Genomic DNA, 21,299 nt, shown 5'->3' on the forward strand with positions numbered 1-21,299 from the left:
ATTCTGGCTGATTGCAGAGACTGAATTGGAGGGGCCAGGATTATGGGTCTGGTGGCACAGGAAAATAGAAATGTGTTTGGAAAGATGTGGGGATTTCCTGTGTGAGAGTTGAGGAGAAGGAGTCAGTGATGAGACATGTGAATTTAGCGGGTGGTGTTGATGGGGAGCACAGGAGAGGAGCAGTGCACAGAAGGCAGATGAGGAGTCTGTTTTGGACATTTGGGGTTGCAGGCATTTGGGAAACACTGTGACATTCCTTCTAACAACAGCTATGTGTCCAGCTAAAAAAGTCCATCTTCCTTTGCAGCTAAGTAATGGGGAAGAGTCCACAGGAAGTGATATCAATAATATAATAAGAAATCCTATTCCTGAATTCCCCAGCAGACTTCAATTTGTCTCGCATTGGCCAGAACAGTGGCAGATGTTTTAAGTTTAGTTTCTACTTCCCACGAACATTTCCTTTATGTGCATACTTTATGACGGTGTGGGTGTTTTTTCTGTAAATTGCTTTAAAAAAAAAACTCAACCGCATATCTTAGAATCTGTCCATGTTGTTGTATATAGACCTAGATCATACCTTTTAACCGCTGTGTCATATTCCAATATGAATGTATTACTGGTTGGTTATCTATCATTCTTTCATTGACAGATATATATAGAGTTAGGTTTGTTTTGAAGGTTTTGCTTGTACGACAAGGCCATAAGGGACATCTTTGTACTTGCTTCTTTTTTTGTGTGTTTCTTAAACAACAAATCTCATAAATAATGTCTAAGACAAATACAGTAAAACCTTGGTTTGTGAGCGTAATTCATTCTGGAAACATGCTTGTAATCCAAAGCACTTGTGTATCACAGCAAATTTCAAGAACCATTGGCTCAGTTGGGATCATGTGATGTTTGGTGTCACGTACTACTCACATGGCAAGACATCACTCATTTATCAAGTTAAAATATATTAGAAATGTTTATTCATCTTGTGGAACACTCACAGAACAAGTTACTCGCAATCCAAGGTTTTACTGTAATAAAATAAGAAGGGTCAGCATGTTTTAGTTTAACGGATGGTGTCAATTGACGACAAATGTGGTTATATTGATTTTTACTTCCACCAGCAGTCCAAAAGAGTACCTGTTTCTTACAGTTGTGCTAAAACCAGATATTATAATACTTAACATTTGCATTATCTGAGTAAAAAATAGAATAATTTAAGTTTATATTTTCCTGCTTATTAGCAATATTGAGAATTTTTATTCCTCATTTGTAAATTTTTCTGTGAGCTATTCATATTCTAGACTATTTTTCTATTAGTTTGTCCTTTTCTTATTGATTTCTAGATATTCTTTGTATATTCTGGGTACTAGTCCTTTGTTCATATTTGCAAATATTTTATCTCAGTTTGTTGTAATTATTTAATGCTGTATTTTAATATATAGCATTTGGAAAACTTGGATTTATCTGTATGATTTTTACTTTTAGCATCTGTACCTCTAAGGATAGTAAATATTATGTTTCTATTTACTTCTTTTTGTAGCTTTCTATTTTACTTTTAGGTATTTATTCCATTTAGAAGTTATTTTCATTACCTTATGACATAGATATTTAACTATTCTTCCTACCTAAAGAGAGCCTACTTCTCTTAACACCATTTTTTGAGCAATCCATTTTTTTTCTTCTTATAAATTCCCATATAAATTTCTCTTTTCCCAACTCCCTCCTTCTGGATTTGGGATTCTAGATATTTTTTTTTCTTTTTTCTTCATATCAATTTTGGGAATTGCCTTCTCTCTTTGCTTCTTTTGGCCTATGGGTGGTAATAACCCATTATTGCTTTCTTTGGTATATGGATAGCACTTTTACTTGTGATTTCTCTCAACTCTATCTATATCATGGATAAATAGATCTTTTATTAAAACCTTCTGAAATCATCCTAATCTGAAGTATGCTTTTTATTTCTTTCTGGGTCCCTGAATGATACAGTTACATTGAGATTATGATTGGGATTGTTGGAGAAGAAATAAAATACAATATTAAATTTCTCATCCATAAGTCTACTAGTCTATTTTATGTCTCTTAAAACTATCTTTAATTTTTAAAAAATGCCTTTCAGTAAAGTTACATACTTTTTTTTTCAAGAAAGGACTTGCATATTTTTGTTACGTTTATTAATAGGTAGCTTTTGTTTATCTCATGAAGAAGATCTCTTTTCTACAGTATTTTTAATTGATAAATGCTAGTTTTTAGAAAAGCCTTTGATTTTTATATAGTGGTTTTGCATCCAGATATTTTGCTGAACTCTCTAATGAGTTCCAGTTGCTTCTCACTTGATTTTCTTCAATTTTCTAGGTATGTTATCTTTTCTGTTGGTAATGACAGTTTTATTTCATTTACAATTTTCCAATAACTTCTAGTTCTTTTTTGTAGTTTTTCTTTTTTGGTACTATGTTGAATAATATTAGTGATGATGAACATTCTTGTCTTCATATTAATAAATGTTTCCACCAAGTTAAGGACTTAAACATCTATTTCTCATTTGCTAAAAGTTTTAACAATAACAAATGGGTGTTGAATTGTACCAAGTGCCTTTTCAACATTTTTGGGGATAATCATATTCTTTATTTTTAACTTTTATTGAAGTTATACATGTTAAAAAGGACGATTGTCTGTAAGAGTCTAAAAGAAAATAATCTTTTTTAAAGCTTATCCTTCTTAATTCCTACTTCCCTGAGTCAACCATTTTCTGATTTTTTCAGCTCTTTCTCCTCGTTATTTACCTCAGTTTTTAGTTACATGACTATGTTGCTACTTTTTATTTTTGAAAAATTTCCTCCACTGATTGGAAGCAGGTTATTCACTTTACCTCAAGCTTTCTAGGTCTTTCTTCCATTCTGATATGATACATGTCATGAACTGTAGAGTTAGTTAGTGTTTATAGTCTTTCTCTCAATATGAATAAAAAGCAGATCTTTATTTGCCTTCCCTTTATCTACTCTCCATGTTACTACTGACTAAAATTTTGGGTTCATATTTTTATTAAAATATTTTTCTTTTGCAGTCAGTACTTACTTAGACTTAACAATAAGCTTTTCTGATTTTTTTTGCCTCCCTGTATCTTACTTATAGACCTATTTAAAATTGTTTTTATTACATATTGAGTATGTACAGAATTATTATTTCTAAAATGTGTATGGAATGTAAAATAAAAATACAGTGAGCACATAAGTGCCCCAAATCCAGTCTAAAGGATAGAACATACAGCTTCTTTCTTTGTTTAAATCCTGAGTTTACTATTTATTAATTGTGTGACAGTGGGGAAATTATTTAAACTATTCGTACCTTAGTTTCCTTATCTGTAACATGAGCATGATGACACCTGCCTCGCAGGGGTATTGTGAATGAGTTAAAAAATCTAATAGTGTTTAGAACAGTAACTTGTATATTATAAACCTTATATAAACTATTATAAATAGTAGTATTAACTACTTTTGTTTTAAAAGTATACCATCCTTTATGTGGTTATTTAATGGCTACGGACACTTTCTACTATCTCAAGCAGTGCTTCTACGGATATCTGAGCACATGTACCCTGGCCCACATGCATGTACTAAATCATAGGGTATGAACATCTTTAATTATATAATGCCAAATTGTCTTCTGTGGTGGTTGTAATAATTTACACCTCCACTTGCACTGTGTAAGCATTCTGTTTGTGCCACATCTTTATTATACTTGGAATAAAGAGATTTTTAAATGCTTTCCAGGGGGTAGCTGTGAAATGTATCTTGTTATGATTTATTTTGTACCTTCCTGGTTACTAGTGCAGTTGACTATCCTTTTATGTGTTGGCCATTGCAATTTTCTTTCTTTTATGCAGTACTTATTCAACAATTTCCCCATTTTCCTACTCTATTCTTTTCTCTTATTGCTGTTTAGAAGTTAAAAAAAATATATATGTCATCCTAATCTTTTGCCAATTTATATGTGTTATAAATTTCAGGTTTATCTTTCTACCTCCTTTATAGTGTGTTTTCATGATCAAAAGTTATTCAATTTTATATAGTTTATTTATAAATTTTGTCTTTCATTATTTTGTTTTTTTGTGTCATTTTTAAGAATCCTTACCTCACCATGGCAACATAGAAATAACCTCCTATACTCTCTTTGAAAACTTTGCTTTTCACTATTATGCCCTTAACCCATCTAGAATTGAATTCTATGTGATGGGAGGTTTGAGGTTTAATTTCATTTTTTTCCTGTATAGATGACAAATTGCTTCAGCAGTATTTATTGAAAAGTTCAGAATTTTCTACTGATAATACAATGTTATAAAGAAGTTATCTTATTGAGTTGGAGATTCTTTGTCTTTAACTGTATTATTTTAGTCCATTTGCATTTATTGTAAATACCAATTTATTTGGATATATTTCCACCATCTCATTTGCTGCTGTAATATTACTTGTCTTGCCCATGTTATTTTTTTCTCTTTTTGCATTCTTTTTGATTAAATGTAATTTATTATTCCACTTTTTTCTTCTCCATTTTTACTATTTTTCCTAGAAAGGTTAGCATACATCCCTAACTTAGCAAATCTAAAACATATCGATATCTTTAATTTCATTTAGAACAATAAGAGAGGGGGGCCTGCATGGTTCAGTTGGTTGAGTGTCCGACTTCAGCTCAGGTCATGATCTCACGGTTAGTGGGTTTGAGCCCTACATCGGGCTCTGTGCTGATAGCTCGGAGCCTGGAGCCTGCTTCAGATCCTGTGTCTCCTTCTCTCTTTATGCTCTTCCCCTACTCAAACTCTGTCTCTCTCTCGAGGATAAATAAAGATTGAAAATTTTTAAAATAAAAAAGAACAATAAGAGAATATTAGAGCAGTTTAACATTGCTCGTGCATGCCCTAACTTACTTGTTTTGTTATGAATTTTTTTGTTTATTTTGAATACCACAAGATGCTATTAATGTATCCTATAGACCATATATATTTTTAAATTATCTCACACTTACCATATCTGTGCTTTTAGTTTGTTCTTATATTTCAGATCACTTTCCATCATTTGGAGTCTATCTATCCTTTTGAATTTCACTTAGTGATGGTGCATTATGCAAAGCCTTATCTTTTATTTGTCTTTAAATGTCTGTTTATACACAAAAATCAATGGCATAGAGAACCCAGAAATGGACCCACAAATATATGGCCAACTAATCTTTGACAACGCAGAAAAGAGTATCCCATGGAAAAAAAGATAGTCTTTTCAGGAAATGGTGCTGGGAAAACTGGACAGCAACATGCAGAAGAAAGAAACTGGACCACTTTCTTACACCATACAATAAAATATATTCAAAACAGATGAAGTACCTAAATGTAAGACAGGAAACTATCAAAATCCTAGAGGAGAAAACTGGCAGGAACCTCTTTAATGTAGGCCGCAACAACTTCTTACTTGACATGCCTCTGGAGGCAAGGGAAAGAAAAGCACAAATGAACTATTGGGATCTCATCAAGATAAAAATCTTCTGCACAGTGAAGGAAATAATCAGCAAAACTAAAAGGAAACCAACAGGATGTGAGAAGATATTTGCAAATGACTTATCTGATAAAGTGTTAGTATCCAAAATCTGTAAGGAATTTCTCAAGCTCAACACCCAAAAAAATAATCCAGTGAGGAAATGGGCAGACAATGCAGACACTTTTCCAAAGGAGACAGCCAGATGGCTAAAAGACACATGAAAAGATGCTCCCATCACTCATCATTAGGGAAATACAAATTGAAATCACAATGAGATACCTCCTCCCACTGGTCAGAGTGACTAAAATTAACAACTCAGGCAACAACAGATGTTGGCAAGGATGTGGAGAAAGGGGAATCCTTTTGCACCGGTGGTGGGAATGCAAACTGGTGCAGCCACTCTGATAAAAGTATGCTTTTCTTTCCCTTGCCTCCAGAGACATGTCAAGTAAGAAGTTGTTGCAGTCTAGGTTAAAGAGGTTCCTGCCTGTTTTCTCCTCTAGGATTTTGATGGTTTCATGTCTTACATTTAGATGTTTCATCTATTTTGAATATATTTTTTTAACAAAGTCTCTTTATTTTTCTATCTTATTTTCATTTTAATTCCAGTATAATTAACATACAGTTTTATATTAGTTTCAGGTGTACAATATTGTGATTCAACAATTCTATATGTTACTCAGCACTCATCATGATAACTACACCCTTTGTTTTTGAATATATTTTATTGTATGGTGTAAGAAAGTGGTCCACTTTAGGGGTGTCTGGGTGGCTCAGTCGGTTAAGTGTCCGACTTTGGCTCAGGTCATGATCTCTCAGTTTGGGAGTTCGAGCCCCGTGTTGGTCTCTGTACTGACTGCTGAGAGCCAGGAGCTTGCTTTGGATTCTGTGTTTTCCTCTCTCTCTGCCCCTCCCCTGCTCATGTGCTGTCTCTCTCTCTCTCCCCCAAATAAATAAACATTAAAAAACATTTTTAAAAAAGAAAGTGGTCTAGTTTCATTCTTCTGCATGTTGCTGTCCAGTTTTCCCAGTGCCATTTCCTGAAGAGACTGTCTTTTTTCCATGGATACTCTTGACACTTTGGAAGAATCCATGCCAATTATTTTGTAAAGAAGCTTTCAATTTAGGTTTGTCTGGTGTTTTCTCTTGAACAGATTGAAGTTAAGCATCTTTGTCAAGATTACTACAGAAGTGATGTTTCTCCCTTCTTAGTGCATGTCTGGGGGACATAGTATCGATTTGTTTTATTACTGGTGATATTAACTTTGACCACATGATTAGGATGGTACCTTCCAGGTTTTCCAATTTTACCTATAATTAATAACTATCCATAATTTTACCTATAATTAATAAGAGTTAACTTATGTAATTGTTATTAATAACATTCTTGTGGGGAGATATGTTCCCATTTCTAATCATACTTTTTATTTATTTATTTATTTTTTTCTAATCATACTTTTTAATCTACCTTACTCATCTCGTATTTTCTGCTTTTTTATCTCTGTTCTGAATTCTGGATAATTGCTGCAGATTAGCCTTCCAGTTCTCTAATTTTCTCTCTAGTTATGTCTGCTCTGCTACTAAACACATCAATTATATTTTTAATTTTAAAGTCTTTAGTTGGTTCTTTGAGGAAATTACCCATTTAAAAATCTCTTCTTGATAAAATTTTATACTCATTTTTCAGAGGGTTTCAACTATACCTTTGAAAAGTTCTTTAAACTTCTATTTTATTACTATTTCTCCCACATAGAAGTTCTTTGCTTTGTTGGAGAGTTACCTCTTAATTCACTTTCATCTGACATTTATGTAATTCTTGGTTCTGCATTCATTTTCAGTGACAGCATCCTCCCTAGTGACCCTGGGACATGCTGACTTCTTTCCAGATGGCTGAATGTCTTTTCAGCTCATGTCATTAGTTATTTCTTGGCCTGGCAGGTGAGACAACCTCCTATGCTTCCTGGAATGGTGGCCCATCAGTTTCCCATGTAGGACTTATGATTTCTTCCCGTGAAGTTAGGACTTATGATTTCTTCCCGTGAAGTGTCAGGAGATGCTTACGGAAGTTTAGCTTACAATAAGCCTCTCTATCTACTTTTCTCACAACCCCATTTATACCAATTTTTTTCCAGTTTATATGTATTTATTAAAGTAAAATTTAGGGGCAACTGGGTGGCTCAGTCTGTTAAGCATCTGGCTTCAGCTCAGTTTATGATCTCACGGTTCATGAGTTCAAGCCCTGTATTAGGCTCTGTGCTGACAGCTAGCTCAGAGCCTGGACCCTGCTTCAGATTCTCGGTCTCCCTCTCTCTCTGCCCCTCCCCAGCTTGCTCTCTCTCTCTCTCTCTTTCTCTTAAAAAAATAAATAAACATTTAAAAAAATATTCTTAAAAAAAGTAAAGTTTTTGAAGTGTGGGGTGGTGGGATAGGTATGATATGACTCTTAACATATGCTATGCGTTGTTCTAAGTGCTTAACATATTAACCTCTTTATTCCTTACAACATTACTGTTAGGTAGGTCCCATTCCTTATCCTCCTCTTTTAGATCAGGAGAATGAGGTGCAGAGATATTAAGTGGCTTCCCTAAGATCACAGACCCAAATCTTGCTGAACCATGGTCTTTTCAATCAGATAGAAAAGTCCCTTCTTCATCAGCCAGTGGACCCAGATTCTGCAGCTCTGATTCCCTAGGGCATCATCCTGCCACTCAAATGAAGGCCTGAAATCAAAGAGGCTGGGAATACAAAAGTGTCAATTAATCTGCTCATACAATCTATGTCATCCTCCAGGCGGGGCAAGGACAGATTGGATTTTGGACCTTGTTCTTCTCTGTACTGATTCCCTGCTTCAACCTCTCTTCCTCCAGGACTGTGTTGGTAAAATAAGATCGTTGTAGGAATCAATTCCCTATGAGATTTTAGGTAAGTAGTGTCTTCTCTGAGCCTGCTTTTCCCACCTGTAAATAAATAGAGGGCTTAGGGTGAACCGGAGGAGGGAATCTTTAGATTGTTTTCTTTTCTAGCTCTGTGGATTCTCTGAATCTATAAACCACACATGATCATATTTTTCTCAATTTCTTTTATTTTGACTTGTTTGTATCCCTTTTACTTATTTTTTGAGTCTATCTGAAATACTGAAATTAATAACACACGGTTAAAAAATTGAATAATATACAAGTGCTCAAAATGAAAAACAGCGTCCTCCTTTCTACCTCCTTCTGCTCCCAAATATTACTCCCTGAAGACAACTGCTCATGGCTCTCTGGTTTTAGTTCTATTGGAGGTTATTTCCACACCTCTAAATAATGGATGTATTGCCACTACTTGATTTATGAGCCCCAGACATCCCCTGTTGGGCCTTGCTTTGAAGAGTGAGGAGATAGACCATTCTTATGATCTAGGGGTGCAGGCACTTACCCCAGCTTTGTGGTTTCAGCTCAGTCCCAGAGGCAGTGCCCCTGCGAGATGGGAAATTGCCCCCGTATGTCTGCACCGGTGTTGTGAGAGCCTTCTCCGGGTCTGTCGAGCTGAGGATGGGAGCATGGGGAGGCCCTGGAGACAGTCCATGAGTGGACTCTGAGGAGGGCCTTTTCACTCTGGAAACAGTGGCTTGGTTCTTAAAGAGATTAATCAAGAGGGAGTACAGTGACTGTCTCAGATCAGCACATAGTTTACTGCTCCCAAGAGGGCCCTGTGGCATTGGGGAGTCAAGGAATAGGAGCTATTTTACTATAATTGATGTCTGCTGTTGTTCCAGGCAGTGGGAACTAGGAAGGTCACCTGAGACAGGAATGGCTGAGCCCCCAGAGTCCTCTGGCCATGCCCAGGAAATGGCACAGGGGTATTTGGGAAGTGACCAATGTCATCACAGCATCACAACAGGCCCAGTTTCCTCCATCATTCCATCCATCTCCAGCAGGAGAGCCTCATTTGGAACCTTTGCTGGTGGGGACTATGGATGGGGGCTGGGAGCAGGTGGCTGCTCTCTGATAATTAGGTTGAAACACTGGAGGCCTGGGGAGGAGGGAGAGCCACACAGAGGACGGCCTTGAAACACTTTCATCTTCCTTACCCAGGTGGGCCTAGTAATTCACAGAGAGCTCGGTCACCACCATCAACCTCTGCCCACTAAGGTTCACTTTCCCAGTGTCTTTGGGGGAATACGGGGTTTCATTAATAGCTCCCAACAAACGCCCATTGGCATTCACTCCTCCATGATGTGAGTGTCCCTCTCTCCCAGGCCCATCAGGGGTTCCCCCTCACATCACTGCTGTCACTGCCTGGAACTTGGAGACTGCATCGCACAGTGATGTTGGGGCAGCCCTGTAGGCCTCTGTAGAGGGACAACTTGATGAAAGCCACACGTTCCTATGCTGCCCTGCACCTTCCATCCCCATCCCACCTCGGTGGAGGGCTCATAGCTGAGGCCAGTAAGAGGAGGTATAATTAGGGGTGCCTGGGTGGCTCAGTCGGTTAAGCATTTAGCTTTGGCTCAGGTCATGATCTCATGGTTCGTGGGTTCGAGCCCCTCGTCGGGCTCTGTGCTGACAGCTAGCTCAGAGCCTGGACTCTGCTTCGGATTCTGTGTCTCCCTCTCTCTCTGACCCTCCCCTGTTCTCACTGTCTCTCTCTTGTCTCTCAAAAATATAAAAAACATTAAAAAAAAAGAAAGGAGGTATAATTAGAGTTGGAGGAAAAAAGGTGAATTAAGGTATGCTTTACTTCTATAGGGCAAGGGAAGAAAGATCCAGCCAAATAAATACATTCTCCACAGGCATCCCCCCTGCATACACGCTGATACCTAACCTCCCTGTGCAAGGTGTGAAGTCTCTTCACGTCTTTTCTGAGAGACTTTGTCAATTATCCAGTGTGTAAATCCTCCACTTTAAAAACTGAAAACTCACACTGCTATCATAGTGGTTATCTCACCCCAGAATCTACTCTTTTTACCACACCTCAAACTAAGACTGTATCCCTAACAGCATCAAGGAGAGGAAGAAGGGTCCTTAGATGAGGTAGTCCCTGGTGAGCTTTGGCACTGCAAGCCCTGATGCCGTTTGGGGATCTGTCGGTCAGTGTGAAGTTAGGTCCCTTCTGTGTTCCTGCTTCTCAACCCTACATGCGTGCGTGCGCGCACACACACACACACACACACACACATCTCTGTCTCACACACATGCACATGGACACACACACACACATATCTCACACACATAGATATCTCTGTCTCACACACATGCACACGGACACACACACACACACCTCACACACACACACACACAAAAGACACACAGTAAAGTTGACCCTTGAAAAATACTGGGGTGAAGGGTACCAACCCACTGTGCAGCCAAAACTTGTGTGTAACTTTTAGGGGCACCTGGCGGCTCAGTCAGTTAAGCGTCTGACTTCAGCGCAGGTCATGATCTCAGGCCCTGCACTGGCTGGTGTCCGTGCAGGGCCCGCTTCAGATCCTCTGTCTCTATCCTCCCCGCCCCTTCCCCACTTGTGTGCATGCAGATTCTCTCTCAAAAATAAATATGCATTTAAAAAACTTTTAAAAGGGGTGCCTCGGTGACTCAGTCAGTTAAGCATTCGACTTTGGCTCAGGTTTGTGAGTTTGAGCCCCCAAGTCAGGCTCTGAGCTGTCAGCCTGCTTAGAGTGTGTCTCCCTCTCTCTTTGCCCCTCCCCCACTTGCTCTCTGTCTCTCTCTCACTCTGTCTCAAAAACAAATAAGCATTAAAAATTAAAAAAAATTTTTTTTAAAAGAAAAAAATGTATAACTTTTGATTTCTCCAAAACATAAACACTCATAGCTTACTGGTGACCGGAAGCTTTACTGGTAACATAGTCAATCAGTACATGTTTTGTATGTTGTATAGATAGATTATCTACTATATGCTTACAGCAAGCTTTAGAGAAAAAAATGTTAAGCAAATCATAAGGAAGAGAAGATACAATTAAAATACTGTACTGAATTTATTGAAAAAAGGTCTACATATAAGTGGAAACCCACACACTTCAACCCTGTGTTCAAGGGTCTGCTATAGTTTTCTGAAACAGTTGTCTAAAGGAGAAAAACATGATCTTTTCTGAAATATCATCCTCACAGACTGTGCTGTGGAGCAGAGAGAATGCAATGGCATTTGTTCTTATTTTTTTTTAATTTTTAAATGTTTATTTATTTTTGAGAGAGAGAGACAGGGTGTGAGTAGGGGAGTGGCAGAGAGAGAGGGAGACACAGAATCTGAAGCAGGCTCCAGGCTCTGAGCTGCCAGCACAGAGTCCAAAGTGGGGCCTGAGCTCATGAACCGCCAAATGATAACCTGAGCTGAAGTCAGACGCTTAACCGACGGAGCCATGCAGGGTCCCCACATTTGTTCTTTATTTATTCTTTCATAAGCCCTGGACTCATTGCTTTAAAATGAATGATGGTCAAAGACTCTGGGCATTTAAAAATAATAATCACTTTTCTTTACCTTTGGCCCAAGCAAATTGTCAGGCACAGTATCTTTCTCCCCCAGTGAATACCAATCCTCCAGAAATGGTGGTATAGTGGTGACAGTGAGGTCTTTCACTACATACATGAGCTCATCTGGTGCCACACAATACTATTATGCCCCTGTTTTAGAGATCAGGAAGTGGAGAACCATAGGGGCTTTCTGGTTTCCCCAAAGTCAAGTGTGGCTGAATCAGATCTGATGAGTCCAGGCCTAGAGCTCGTTCTATGCCATGCAAATGGAAGAGAACTTCACTGAAGGTGTATCTCATTAAAAAAGATTGCTGCACAGGTAAAGGAGAAATTAGTGTGAGAATGTGCAAGACAGGGAGACCCAGAGCTAAAAATAGATCAAGTTATCCCTAAATTTATTTTCCAAGAGAACGTAAGGAAGAAGTCTGTAATCTTGTTATAGCAGGCCTTGTTTTCATTCTTCAGCTAAATTTTCTATCAGATACTTAAGAGGATCTTAAGTTTTTTCTGTCTAAAGTTGGGAGTGCTATGATCAACCTTTCTCAGCCCCACCTTTCTCTGATAGTAAAAGCTAGTATAACGCATGATATAAAGTAAGGAGAATGTCTTCCTTAGTCATTTGTTGATTCAGGAATGGTCATAGTAAAGTCATGCAGCATTGTGGCTGATCTTATAATTATAGTACATCCAAGGCCATTGAGTTACCCAGTCCTGTAGTCCCAGAAAAGAGAAGTGCTTGATTTCATGATTGTGTAAGATGATTGACCACTGTCAAAAGCAAAGAGCTCATAGCAAATACTCTGTGAGGTTAAACAGATTTTAAAGTGAGACACTTGACATGTAAAAGGAAGCTTAAGTATATCAAGAGAAAGAGCTTCCGCTGACACTTAAGGATTCATGAAGGTCAGCTACACACGTGAAGTAGGGGTCCATCATCTACAAGACCGCCAAAAATTTGAAAACGTCAGACATTTGGTTTGTACAGATAGACAATTATCTTTGAGAATGATGGTTAAGGACTTAAGTGAGATGAAAGAACAGATTTATTTTGAGAGAACACTTGAGGAAGAAACTTTCTGTGATGATCGTGCCTTGCATTTACTTAATGATCAGAAACAGCCAGGACTTGGTATTCATCTGTATCTCTCAAGGGGAGCTGGACACAGTGAAGGATTTTTGAGGAAAGAAGTAATTGGTCACACAATACTTTCTGTCTCTGGCTCACCTCTCTAGTCTCATAGTCACAATTCTTGATCTGGAAGCACTCATTAAAACGGCGGGGGGGGGCGGTGGTAATATCCATCTTACAGATTGTTGTCAAAGTGAGATTATGTGCACTGAATGGCATGACAACTTGATAAGCTAATGTTATTGCTATGTTTTAGGGGGAATAACAAGGAAAGGGGTGAGGGCACAGTATGGTATCTTGGTGAAAGCTGTGGTTTTGGCATCAGGAAGCATGGGTAATAACCCCTCCTCCGTCACCCCTAGATAAACTAGCTAACACCTAGAGTCTCATATTCCTCATCCATAAAATGGGGATAACAAATCCCACTTGCACAGGTGTGTGATTTAAAGCCAAAATGAATAACATATGGCAAAACTTTTCAAATGCTAAAGCACTGTATAAGTGTGAGGCATTATAAATATGATTATTATTGCGTGGGTTCCCGGTTTATGGGATTGAAATTCAGCTGCCCCAGTGACAGATGAGTGGGAATACATGAATGATCACCCCCAAAGTATACTTTTTCTCTTTACCATCTATCACCAATAAATATTAGGTTTACATTTGAAATCTGGCAACCTTGAAAGCCATTAATCCAAATAAATACTCAGCACTCTGCAAGGCAAAATGTTTCCCAGCAAGAGCCTCCACCTGCTCTATAATGCTTACCTTGCACACATGCTGACAGACTCGTTCACTGCTGGTGCTGTCTATAATGACTCACCCGTCAGCCAGTCAGCAGCCTGGAGTATGTGGCCGAGGTGCATGGAGCAAGTTGCAGGATATCTAGGCAACTGTAGAGGAAGAATAAACATTGTCCTAAAGAGCTTATAAGCTAAGAGATTCTGTTGAGGATGACTGTTGTTTCTGCCTCTCCAGGCATCATTTTCCTTCTTCTGGTAAAGGAAAACCTCAGTATTCTTTTTGTTAAACACCTTACCTAACTCTTGCCAGTATGGTATTTGGGTGAGGCTGACTTCAGCCTCCTGTTCCTAGAAGCTGGTGTACAACCCAGGCCCCTTCACCAGAGAGCACCTCAGCAGTTGGTTCTGGGATGGGCCATTAAATGTCAGGTCCAGATCTCTTGCTAAGATATTGAGACAAACGTTTTCCTTAAACTCAAGATAACCATGAATAGCTTCCTGGTAATATTTCTGAGCATCTGGGTATAGCTAGGTCTGAAGCATACATTGAACTTTGAAGCTTACCCCAACCATTGAATTTCTTTTGTTTGCTTGGTCATGTGTTTGGTCTAGTCAAGGCTGTGCATAGCCATATAACTACTTATGGCTGTGTAATTCCTTCAGTCTACATACCACTTATTGGGTGCCTCTCTGTGTCAGGACCTGTGAAGTGAGTTTTGATGACTAAGACCTGGACTTTTCCCACATGGGGCTTACAAATTAGTAAGACAGACTCAGATTATGAAAACACAATGTAGCAAATATGATGAATGATGTATGTTTGAGGCATTTAACAACATGAACCTCTTAACTCATTTAAGGGTAGGTCAAGTATAGAGGATCTGGGTAGGTCTTCTACATTGAGGAAGTAAACTTTGAGTAGGAATAATCCAGGATATAATGGAGATGAAAGCAGATATATGCTTATTCCTACCTCTGAGACATAATGGTGTGTGTGTGTGTGTGTGTGTGTGTGTGTGTGTGTGTGTTTGTGTTAAGGGCTGGGGACTACAGGAGAATTACAAGTAGGTGCAATTTCTGGAATAAAAATACAAAATCTCATTGATTGAACAGTGAAAGTAGAAGACAGTGAAAGTGATGGGTTCATAATGGAAAGAATCAGGGTGGTAGGAAGAGTCCTTTTAACCATGAATTTCTCTTGACTTTTGATTTCAACTTGTAGGTCACCTTTGAAATGTATTATAAAGCAGGAGAATGTTTTGGAGCAGTTTGAGAAAGGCATGCAAAGACGGAAGTAAACCACTGAAGAGGCTTCTTATGGTTCTTGTTTTAACCTTGATGGGAAGCATAATCAAGTTTGGAAAGAGAAACACAGATTGAAAAAAATATTTTGCAGGTGAAATTTACAGTATTGGTCTCTAAATGTGTGGATTAGAAAGAGTCAAAGAGAAGAATCAAGATTTTCGGCTTCTGTGACTAGAGAAGATAGATGGCCAATTTAAGTGATGAGTTTGTTTTGGGCCTTCTGAATTTAAGGCATATGAGGAATAACTAGACAGATGCATAGGGCAGCTGGATATATGAATCTGTGACTTGATAGAGAAGTCTAGGTTTGAGAATGAAATTTAGGAATCATCAATGTACAGTTAAAATCACGCTATCATCTAAGGAGAAAAGTAGAATATAAAGAGCAGAGCATTCAGAAAAAGCCTTGGGTATACCAATATTGGAGCATTATTCTGGGTATAAAGACCCCTCAAGAGAGGCCTTAAAGGATGGTTTGAAAAGCAGGAGAAGAACTAGAAGTGTTTGGAGTCCTAAATGTCAAGGAAATAAAGATTCAAGATAGAAGGAGTGATCAATAATCAGTGTCACATGCAGTACAAGTAGAGGGGAAAAATTATAGGTATTGGTGCCCAAAACTACCTATTTTGAGAGTTAGGAAGTCATGTAGTGATCAGAGAGTGGGTTCAGTAGAGGAAGGAGAGGAGTGGGGACCAAAATGAAGTGAGTTGAAGTTGACAGAATAACCATGACCCCTCTGAGAAATTTATCTGAAAAAAGAGGAGAAAAGATGAGATAGTATATGGAAATGGTCCTTGTACCAAGGAAGATTTTCTTTTAAGGATGGGAGCCGGCAGTGTAAGCATATTTTCAGGATAACAGTTAAGACAGCTTTACCAGAAAGGGGAAAATTGAAGATAGCAAATGAGAAGGTTTGGAGATGAAGCAAGACCTTAGAGCCTGGAGGGAGTGTGGTCAAGGGCAACAAGGGGGTAGATAGACTTTGGAAAGGAGGAGGGTGTATCATGCTCCAACAATGGGAGGAATGTTTTTAGGATGAGTTTGAGTTTTAATAGTTGGCTGGGTAGAATCTTCAGGAAGAATACATATTATATATCAGTTTCACAGAGGTGGGAGGTAAGAATGGTGGGAGAAGGGGAAGGTTGGGAAATTGAGGAGGTGATACAAAGTAACTTTTTTTCCTGTGGACACCATCCAGTTGATTGGGAATGGAAAATGATAAGGAAGGGTAGTTTGCTGAAAAGCACATGGCCCAAAGGCAGGTAGCTTTCTTTCTTTTTTTTTTTTTTAAATGAGAAATAATTTAATAAACCGTAAAACTCACCTTTTGAGAGTGGTTTTTAGTATATTCACCAAGTTGTGAAATCACCACCACTACCTAATTCCAGAACATATTAATCATCCCCCAAGTAAATCCCATTAGCAATCACTACTCATTTTCCCCTTCTTCCAGCCCTTGGAAAGATTAATCTATCTAATGTCTCTATAGATTTGCCTCTTCTGGACATTCTGTGTAAATGGAATCTTTCAGTATGTGGTCCTCTTTGATACTAACTTCTTTCACTTTGTATAATATTTTCAAGATAATCCATATTGTAGGATGCATTAGTGCTTCATTCCCCATTTTTGCTGAGCAAACAGTCCATTGAATAGATATACCACATTTTGTTTATCTGTTCATCAGGAATGGATATTTGATTTGTTTCACTTTTAGGCTATTATGAATAATGTTCCTATGAACAATTATTTATGTACAAGTTTTGTGTGGACATGGTTTAAATTATTTTGGGTCTATACCTAGGAATGGAATTACTGGGTCATATGATACTTATGTTTGACTTGGTGAAGAACAACCAAATTCTTCCCCAAAGCAGCTGCACAATTTTATATTCCAATCAGCAATACAGGGCTCCAGTTTCTCTATATCATCCCCACATTTGCTGTTACTGCTTTTTTTTTTAAATGTATATATAACCATCTTAGTGGCTGTGAAGTGGTATCTCATGGATTTTATTTGCGTTTTTCTGATGGCTAATGATGTTAAGTATCGTTTCATATGGTTATCGGCATTTGTATATCATCTGGGTAGAAACATCTATGCAAATCTTTTGTACGTTTTTAAAATTAAGTGATTTGTTTTCATACTGATGAGTTGTTATATGTATATAAAATTATATCTTCATCAGAAATGATTTACAAACATTTTCTCCAATTTGGATAGTGTCATTAGAAGTATAAGTTTTTAATTTTCATGTAGTTCATTTTCTCTATTTTCTTTTTGCTTGTGCTTCTGGTGTCATATCTAAGAAATGATTACTTAGTTCAAGGTCAGGAAAACCGTTTATTCCTCTAAGCATTTTGTAGTTTTTATTCTTACATTTATATTTTGATTAATTTTAGGTTAACTTTTAAATAGGATTTGGGACTGAGGGGCAACTTTATTCTTTTCCCTGTTACCATCCAGTTGCCCCAACACCATTTGTTGAAAAGACCATTCTTTCCTCCATTGAATTATCTTGACCCCCTGTCAAAAATAAATTGACTATAGGAGCACATGGATGGCTCTGTTGGTTGAGCATCTGACTCTTGGTTTAGGCTCTTGATCATGATCTTGCAGTTTGTGGGTTTGAGTCACTTGTTGGGCTTCAGGCTGACAGTGCAGAGTATGCTTGGGATTCTGTCACCCTCCCTCTCTGCCCCTCCTCTGCTCTCTCTCTCTCTCTCTCAATAAATAAATAAATAAATAAATAAACAAATAAATAAGTAAATAAATAAATAAACTTAAAAAATTAATTGACTATAAATGTAAGAGCTTATTGGTGGATTTTCAATTCTATTCCATTAAGGCACCTGGGCAAGCTACAAGTCAGATCAAATAATGACAGGCATTGTGAAATGGATCTTCCATAGAATTACAAGACTGATCAAATATTTGCAGTTCTCTAGAAATTAAACTTTGAAGGTACTCCCCCTTGCTCTGTCTCCTCCAGTGGCTGCCAGGATGCTGTTTTTCATCATGATTATAGGCTGTTGGATCTGTGGACAGGGGATATCGAGTCTACTATCAAGCTACGGTAGGGCAGAGACTGGGAAAAGGGCAAGTTAAAATGCCATAATGCTCATTATTCATACTAGATTTTATTTTTTTTCTTGAATAAATGCTCCCTGGAATGCTTCAAGCCTTTGGTTAATTTTCGGAGTTCTGAAGAAGTTAATTCTGACAATGTTTCCCAGTGTTCTCATTAATTTTATGGAGGGGAGGATTTTTAAAGGTCCTGACTCTACCAAATTTATAGACATCACCCAATTTTCTTTTCATAATGTAGAAGTAAGTAGAGTGATGATGAGTTCCAAGTAGTCCACCACAAGGAAGAAATGGTTATAGCTAAGAAGGGGGAAAATGTGTAGGGTGGCTTAAACAGATTTGAAGAGGGAAAGCTTATGCCTAGGTAGAAAAGAGGAGGGAGTTTCCATGTGATTCGAGAGGCAGTCAGGCTCTCAGGCTCCTAAAGTGGGGAGTGTCATCTATAGAATGATGGCTAAACTTGTCATCTTGAAAATATATTCCCATCCTTAAAAGAAAAGCTTCCATGATGCTGTGTCTCCTTTCAGTTACTATTCCATCTTTTTCATCTCTCATGTATAACACTCGAAAGAGTGATAGTATCTTTTGCACTGTATGTCATCTTCAACTCACTCCACATTGGCTTCTACTTCTGTCCAGACAGGCTAGAGAGGTGGGTTCCAGTAGAAATTGTGGATGTGGGCTCTGGACGTAGAGTGAAAAGGGTAGGACTGAGAAGGATCCTTGGAGGACCAGTTGGCCTAATTCAGAGACAAACCACCTAAAGAAAGAGAGATGTCTGACTGGTTTTTATTGAAATGGAACAATAGACAAACAGGCTAATTAACATGCTTTAAGAAATGAAACCAAAGAAATAGTGTTCTTACCTGTGCCTTGAGTACATTGCTGTTCATGTTTTCAACTATGGGTCTTTTCTGAATCAAGGCACAGATTGAGAGAACACCTTTTTCTACTTGTCCCTTTGGCCAGGATAGGATCAGACTGAGAGTCAGAGCAGCCTGGATAAAAGGGACTGATTGGAGGCTTATATCCCCGCTGACAGGTAGTTGGATGTATGTTGAAATTATACCCAGTTCCTGTCATACCCAGCATCATACCGATGTTGAAATCAGCCCAGTTCCTGTCACCTCTTGTTTCTCTTTCTGCCTCAGCTCAAGGGAAAGGTGAACTCACTTTTCCTGAAACCCTGCTATATGTCAGGCTTTGGGCTACGGTACTCTGTGTTCCCCCACCAACTCTTCATGTAAACCCGAAGAGATGGGAATCCTTGTTCTCGCTTTATGGATGAGGAAACTCAGGCTTAGAAAGACTTTTATTTGCCCAAGGTCATATAGTGAATTAAAAAAATATACAGCAAGGTTGTATTCTAGGGCTGACTTACTATTCCTTATTCCTTTTTATCCCTCTCTGTTTTCAAAGAGTGAGTCTATGTCCAGTGCAATGGATGTAAAAAGTACAAAGATAAATAAGATAAATAAGCCCTGGATTCTGGTTTCAAGGAGCTAATGCATTAGATAGAGGAGGAGACAAGCAAATAAATGAGAGAGGGTAGTACATGTTTAGACCTAGATTCCTGTCTTGGGACAGTTGGGGTGCAGAGCATGGATAAAGGGGGAGATCCACTCTACTGTTAGGTGCTGTCAATAAGATTGAGTTTTGGCAGGAAAACAGGTATGCCAGGGTGACTGAGCAGTCATTGTGGCTGTGTGATTTTGATGTAAACACTCCCTTCTCTCATCTCTGAGGGCCATAATTCCTTCCTTGGTTTTGGTTTGGAAATAGGGAAGAGCAATTTGGGCTCCATTCCTTCTCTGTCTCTTTTCCAGAGGCTCAACACAAAGCACTGCAAAGTTTCATTGCTGGAAGGAAGGCTGGTGCATTTAGACAAAAATAGAGAGACTTCAGACTTCCAAAAATGTGGAGGAACTAAGGTAGCAGAAGACCTTCTTGGTTTGTCTTCCCTGATGGATTGTGGGCACAGAGCCATCACAGGGTCACAAAGTACTGCTCTCCAGGGCAGGTCACAATGAGAAATGCAAGCGAGATACAGAAAGCATGTGGCTCCCTTGGTTAATATTGGCTTTCCTACTTCTGGTTCTACAATGGGAGCAAGAAATATTTTATTCTCTTTTCTTTCTAAATAAGTAATGGATCAGGTGCAATGATAAATGGTGACCAGCTCCTGGCTGCTGTTGTAGGGAAGGCAGTAGGACAAGATGGGGTCTGTAGTGATGGGCGAGTAGCTGCCCTACCCGAAGTTGGCAGGTGTATTGGCTCCGTCAGCGTCCTGTCAGGTAGGAATGTGGGCCCAGTTTTCCCAAATCTGATTTTTCAAGAGAAGCTAGGAAGCTAGATTTTCAAGTGAAATCACTCAATTACTGTGTGTGCATACTCAATTTAAAAAAATTCTTTTAAAGATCAGGTGGGCTATTGATCTGGAGGCCAAACCTAATAAATCTGCCTGCAACTAGTTGCAATTCTCATCAAATCATTTTGCGGCCAAGATCCAGATATTTTTGGCCTTGGAGAGCCATCTTTCACAGCGTGTAGGAATCTAGGATACATTGACACTTTAGGCAGCAGAAGAGCATCTGGGTGGGAGTGTAGTCATTCCTCCTCTCTGAGGTCAGACAGACATCCTGATATTCCTAACTACTGCTGCATACCATGCTTTATGCTCTGGCTTCCCCAGAGTTCCTTCTTCCTTACTCACCTGTACACTTGAAGCAGGTGTCTCTAGAATGACTGGGGAACATAAAAGAATGTGACTCTATGGGACTCCCAACCGGAACTATGCTGTTCAAATGGTAGCCACCGGGTGCTTGTGATTATTGAACAGTTGAGATGTGGCCAGTCCAAATTGAGAGGAGCTGTAAATGTATAATATATACAAGATTTCAAAGCCCTTGCTATGAGAAAAAGAATGTAAAATATCTCAATAATTTTTTATATCGCTTACATGTTGAGAGGACATTTTGGATGGACCAACTTAAGTAAAATATATTATTAAAATTAACTTATCTGTTTGTTTTTAAATTTTCTTAAATGTAGCTGCTA

At 38.5% G+C, this 21,299-nt stretch overlaps 2 long non-coding RNA genes across 2 annotated transcripts in view; one reads left to right on the top strand and one right to left on the bottom strand.

Moving 5' to 3' along the window:
• Window positions 1–21,299, top strand: part of LOC115289135 — a 140,854-nt gene that overhangs the window by 64,536 nt on the left and 55,019 nt on the right. The window lies entirely within an intron of this gene.
• LOC115289134 lies at window positions 8,238–21,085 on the bottom strand. Its single transcript, XR_003907404.1, has 4 exons — window positions 20,956–21,085; window positions 13,878–14,002; window positions 8,928–9,126; window positions 8,238–8,467 (listed from the first exon to the last, which is right to left on the bottom strand). It is a non-coding gene; the product is annotated as an uncharacterized LOC115289134 (long non-coding RNA).

The sequence above is a fragment of the Suricata suricatta genome, chromosome 4, assembly GCF_006229205.1.
Source record: "Suricata suricatta isolate VVHF042 chromosome 4, meerkat_22Aug2017_6uvM2_HiC, whole genome shotgun sequence".
Classification (NCBI taxonomy): Eukaryota; Metazoa; Chordata; class Mammalia; order Carnivora; family Herpestidae; genus Suricata; species Suricata suricatta.